The sequence below is a fragment of the Nicotiana tabacum genome, chromosome 4 (genome assembly GCF_000715075.1).
Source record: "Nicotiana tabacum cultivar K326 chromosome 4, ASM71507v2, whole genome shotgun sequence".
Classification (NCBI taxonomy): domain Eukaryota; kingdom Viridiplantae; phylum Streptophyta; class Magnoliopsida; order Solanales; family Solanaceae; genus Nicotiana; species Nicotiana tabacum.
Window position 1 is genome coordinate 95,833,836 of NC_134083.1, and position 4,483 is coordinate 95,838,318.

The 4,483-nt window shown below is 32.5% G+C and overlaps 1 long non-coding RNA gene across 1 annotated transcript; it reads right to left on the reverse strand.

Moving 5' to 3' along the window:
- Positions 1 to 1,733: 1,733 nt before the first annotated feature.
- On the reverse strand, positions 1,734 to 3,875 carry LOC107765761 (uncharacterized). Its single transcript, XR_001643498.2, has 2 exons — positions 2,090 to 3,875; positions 1,734 to 1,982 (listed from the first exon to the last, which is right to left on the reverse strand). It is a non-coding gene; the product is annotated as an uncharacterized LOC107765761 (long non-coding RNA).
- Positions 3,876 to 4,483: the final 608 nt, after the last annotated feature.

Genomic DNA, 4,483 nt, shown 5'->3' on the forward strand with positions numbered 1-4,483 from the left:
CTTTAGTAATTCCTGGTTTAACTGCTATTCAGAATTATCAAAACTTGATTGGAAGGATTACGGACTACGATTAACTACTAAAGTAAAGCAATTGACAATTGACTGCAAAGAACTAGATATTAACAGAGTTGGTTTTTTATCAATGTGAGAAATAAGAGTTTTGAAATGATAGGTGCAAGATTATTATTCTGGATATGATACTGTTATATTTCACTCTTGAGGTTCTATCGATTCTCACGAATTCAATAGGTGATTAGCTTATACTTTCGATTCAGACTCCTCTCTCGATTAAATCTGAATCTTTCAAATAAACTAATGTGAAGTGCGGTGAAACTTGCAAGAATCTATTGGTAGGAATGAACTAAGAGAAACTTTTTGCGAATATTTCTCAATCTTAATTTAAATGGTAACTCAAAAAGTTCTCTCAATTACTTCAAAGAATCACCAAGATAAACTAAAGCATAGCAATAATATTCAATAAGATGTTTCTCTTTCGATTAAATCAGTAGTCAAATCCATAAACAACAACCAAGTCACCAAATCACGTCAAACCTTAAGGTAAACTACTCCATAAATATGAAGAAATTATTCCCTAGGGTTTTGACGGATATGGTATTTTGATTGATATTTGTGGATTTAACTCTAGTTTAATTGTTTGAATACGTTTATGGAGCTTTAAATTGATCAAGAAATTATTCACTGGTTTATTTAATCGAAAGAGTAATATTGGTGATTATCTTTGCATTATTTAATTTGGTTTAATTTAGTGATTCTTCTAAGTAACTGAGAGAGCTTTTTGAATTATTGATTAAACTAAGTTAGGAGAATATTCTAGAGACGTTTTCCTTAAGACTAGTTCCTTAACGTGTTTTTACATATTTTCACAGTGCTTCGTAATAGTTTATTTCGTAGAGTTCGGATTTAATCGAGAGAGGAGTCTTGATCTTAAGTTAAGTTAATTATCGAGTGAATTCGTGAGAATTATTAGAACCTTAGAAGTGAACTCAACCAGAGTTAAATCCCGAATAGCTATCCTACACCTATCTTGTCGCGACCCTTATTTCTCATATTATTATCAGACAGTTTAGTTCAACCCTCATTCTCTGCGATCTAGTCTAACTAGTCGTAATATTAATTTAGTAGTTAATTATACTTACTAATTACCAAAAATCAAGTATTTATCATCCTGAATATCAAATAAACCAGAAAGTATTCGAACATTGTTTAAATCAATCCCCGTTGAGACGATATTTTAACTATACTATCTTTGACTAGAGAGCAATCATTTTGTGGTGTGTTTTGTGCTCATCATGCTTCGCTCTTATTATGATGCATGTAGAGATACATGTACCGTGAGTGATCATTATAAAGATGATAAAGTATTTCTAACCATATGCATCCATGTCTGGACAACATATATCAGTATGTATGATTTCTAATATGGTTGAACTTCTCTTGGCACCTTTCTTTGACTTGTTGGTCTGCTTGCCTTTAATGCAATCCACACAAGTACCAAAACCAATAAAATTTAGAGCACTAAGTACTCCATCATTCACTGATCTCTTAATTCTATCTATGGAAATGTGTCATAATCTCAGATGCCACAAAGTAGAGGAATCTTCATTCATAACACATCATTTAGTACCAACTTGAACATGCATAACATTATGAGTGAAATCATTTTGTAAATTAAGAGAGAAAAGACTATCAGACAATGCACCATCAGCGACAACTTTAGATTTATAAAGTAGATTGATATAACTTTCTGAAAAATTGAAGGAATAACCAAAGGGTACAAGTCTTAAAACTAAAATTAAATTCCTAGAAAAATTAGGAACATAAAAGATCTTTTCTAATTTCAAAATGAAACTACTACTAAGAACTAAAACACATGTCTCAATAGCCTCCACATGCGACTGCATTTTATTTCCAAAATAGATGCTTCGCTCAGCTCCCACTGGCTTCCGCAGGTTTCTTAATTCCTACAAGGAATTTGTAATATGGATTGTAGAACTAGAATCAATTCACCATGTGTTATGATTAACATCCGCTATATTAGCTTCATAAGTTACAAGAGAGATTGAATTACCTTTCTAATCAAGCCATTTCTGAAATTTAATGCAATCCTTCTTCAAGTGGCCCTTCTTTCTACACAAGAAACACACTGATTCTTTATTGATGTCAGTTTCAAGGGGTATCTTTCCTTTTCCCTTCTTCTTGGCTTGATGTGTCCTCTTTCCTTAAGTAGCCATGAATGCACTTTCTCATGTTTCCATCAGCAATCGGCCCTCCTCTTGAACACACATGGTCAGAAGTTCATTAATAGACCATTTATCCTTTATGCGTGTTATAAAAGATCTTAAAGGGAGCATATTGTTATAGAAGAGAGTTCAATATATAGTGCACAAGAAAAATTTCAGAATGTTCAACCTCAAGAGTTTTTAATTGAGCCGCTAAATCTTGCATTTTCATGATTTGCTCACTCAAACCTCTCACACTATTGAGCTTCATTGATGAGAATTTCATAATTAAGGTGCTGGCAAATGCCTTATCTGAAGTCTCAAATTATTCATCAATAGCCTTCAGTAACGTCTTGACATTGGTATACTGTTCGACAGAACCACGAATACCAACAATAATTTTAGTCTTGATGAACATGGCACTCAAGCGGTTAGACCGCTCCTATTGTTCATGAAGAACAATTTCACCTGGAGTGCTGGTTTCAGTAATATGTGGTTCGTCTTTCCTAACAGCATAATCAATGTCCATGCACCCTAAGTGAAGAAGAATTCTCTCCTTCCAAATCTTATAATTCTCACAATTAAGTTAAGGAATATCACAGATATCATAAATGTTCACAGGTTGCATTACTGTAAATGTTGAGGTTTTTTGTTTTTTAAGATGAAATAGTCTTAAAATGAGGGTGAATGGGAAATGGAGGGAAAATAAAATTTTTGAGTAAAATTTTAAGTTTCCCCCTCTTGACAATGAGACATTGTCCCATATTGGAAGAGGAAAAGATTTTTGGTGGGTATATATATAATTGCTCTTCTTGTAACTCTTAAAGAGTTAAGAAGAAAGCAAGCCTCGCGCCGTCGTCGTCGTCGCTCGCTCGGCTCGGCTTCGACTTCGGCTTCGGCTTCGGCTTCGGCTTCGGTCAAATGATTGATTGATTAATTTTTTGAACCAAATTTATTTGTTAATAGTAAATATTAACGTAATCCGCATTTGTAACAGATATTTTCTTTGACCACAAGGCAGCCGCCTAATGCTCTTCCCACCATGAATGTGCTTGCTCCACAAACAAGCTAATGCTTGCTCCACCATGGAGGGTGGACGATTGTTCTTTTTCAACACTGGCTGCTATATATATGTGCAGCAGCTATTGAAGAAAGACACACAATTCACAAGACAAAATCTGAAAACGCTCAACAGATTTGGCTATACATTGCACTCCTTCCTCTCAGCATTTCCATACGATTTTCTGAATTTCTACTCCTTTCATTCTGCATTATTTTTATTTCAAACAAAGCAACTGTAAGTGTGATTTGCTACTGAACTTTGTGTTCGCTGAAACACTGGGGTTTGAAGTACCGCTACACCTGTGTGTGATTCGTTCTATCCTGGGAGGAAATAATCCATTACCTTGGGTACTAGGAGGGGATTAAATTCTTTAAGGAAACACTGTGAATTCAGTGGGCTCGAATTAATTACTGTTTCATTACGATACTTATATTTTGCAGAATTATTATTTACATATACAGCAATATTGGCGGGACTAACAGTAAAAAATATACATACTTAACATAAATTTGAAGCAAATAAACAAATATCATGATTCACCATCGCAAATCATGTAAATGAATCTACTGACATAAAATTTATCTATAAAATTTTAATTCAATTAGATTCATTCTTTATGATAGAATTATTAATTTGTTACTAGAATGATATTCTATCTTTATGATAATACTATTAAATTCTAATTTATAATTCATGAAGGTAACTATGAAATAGCATTCAATATTTTATCCTAATCAACTATGCAAAATATAAGAAAGGTTCATCAGTTATTATATAGTGCATAATTAATCACAAGCTTATTGTCTAAATTTCCTTATGCGATCCTTATTCTTAAATTTTATTGACTAAAAATGTTGTAGCTAATCTCTAATCAAAAAAGAAATTACAGATCATTTAGATATTACTCCAAAAACTTTAGAGATAATTTAATGTCTATAATTTCCTTATGTGTCTTAAACATAATACTATATAATTCTATTTAATCAATGTTGCTGTGGCCAAATTTTAATTAAATAAACTTACGTGGATCACTATACATTAATTCTAAAGTTTATTCAATATTATTGCTATATACGTTATGCAATAAGATTATGTCTCAGTATTTGTATGTAAGAAACCATATGCAATATACATACAATAATAAAATAATTTAGCACATAGTTCAAGTGTTTTGGTCAGA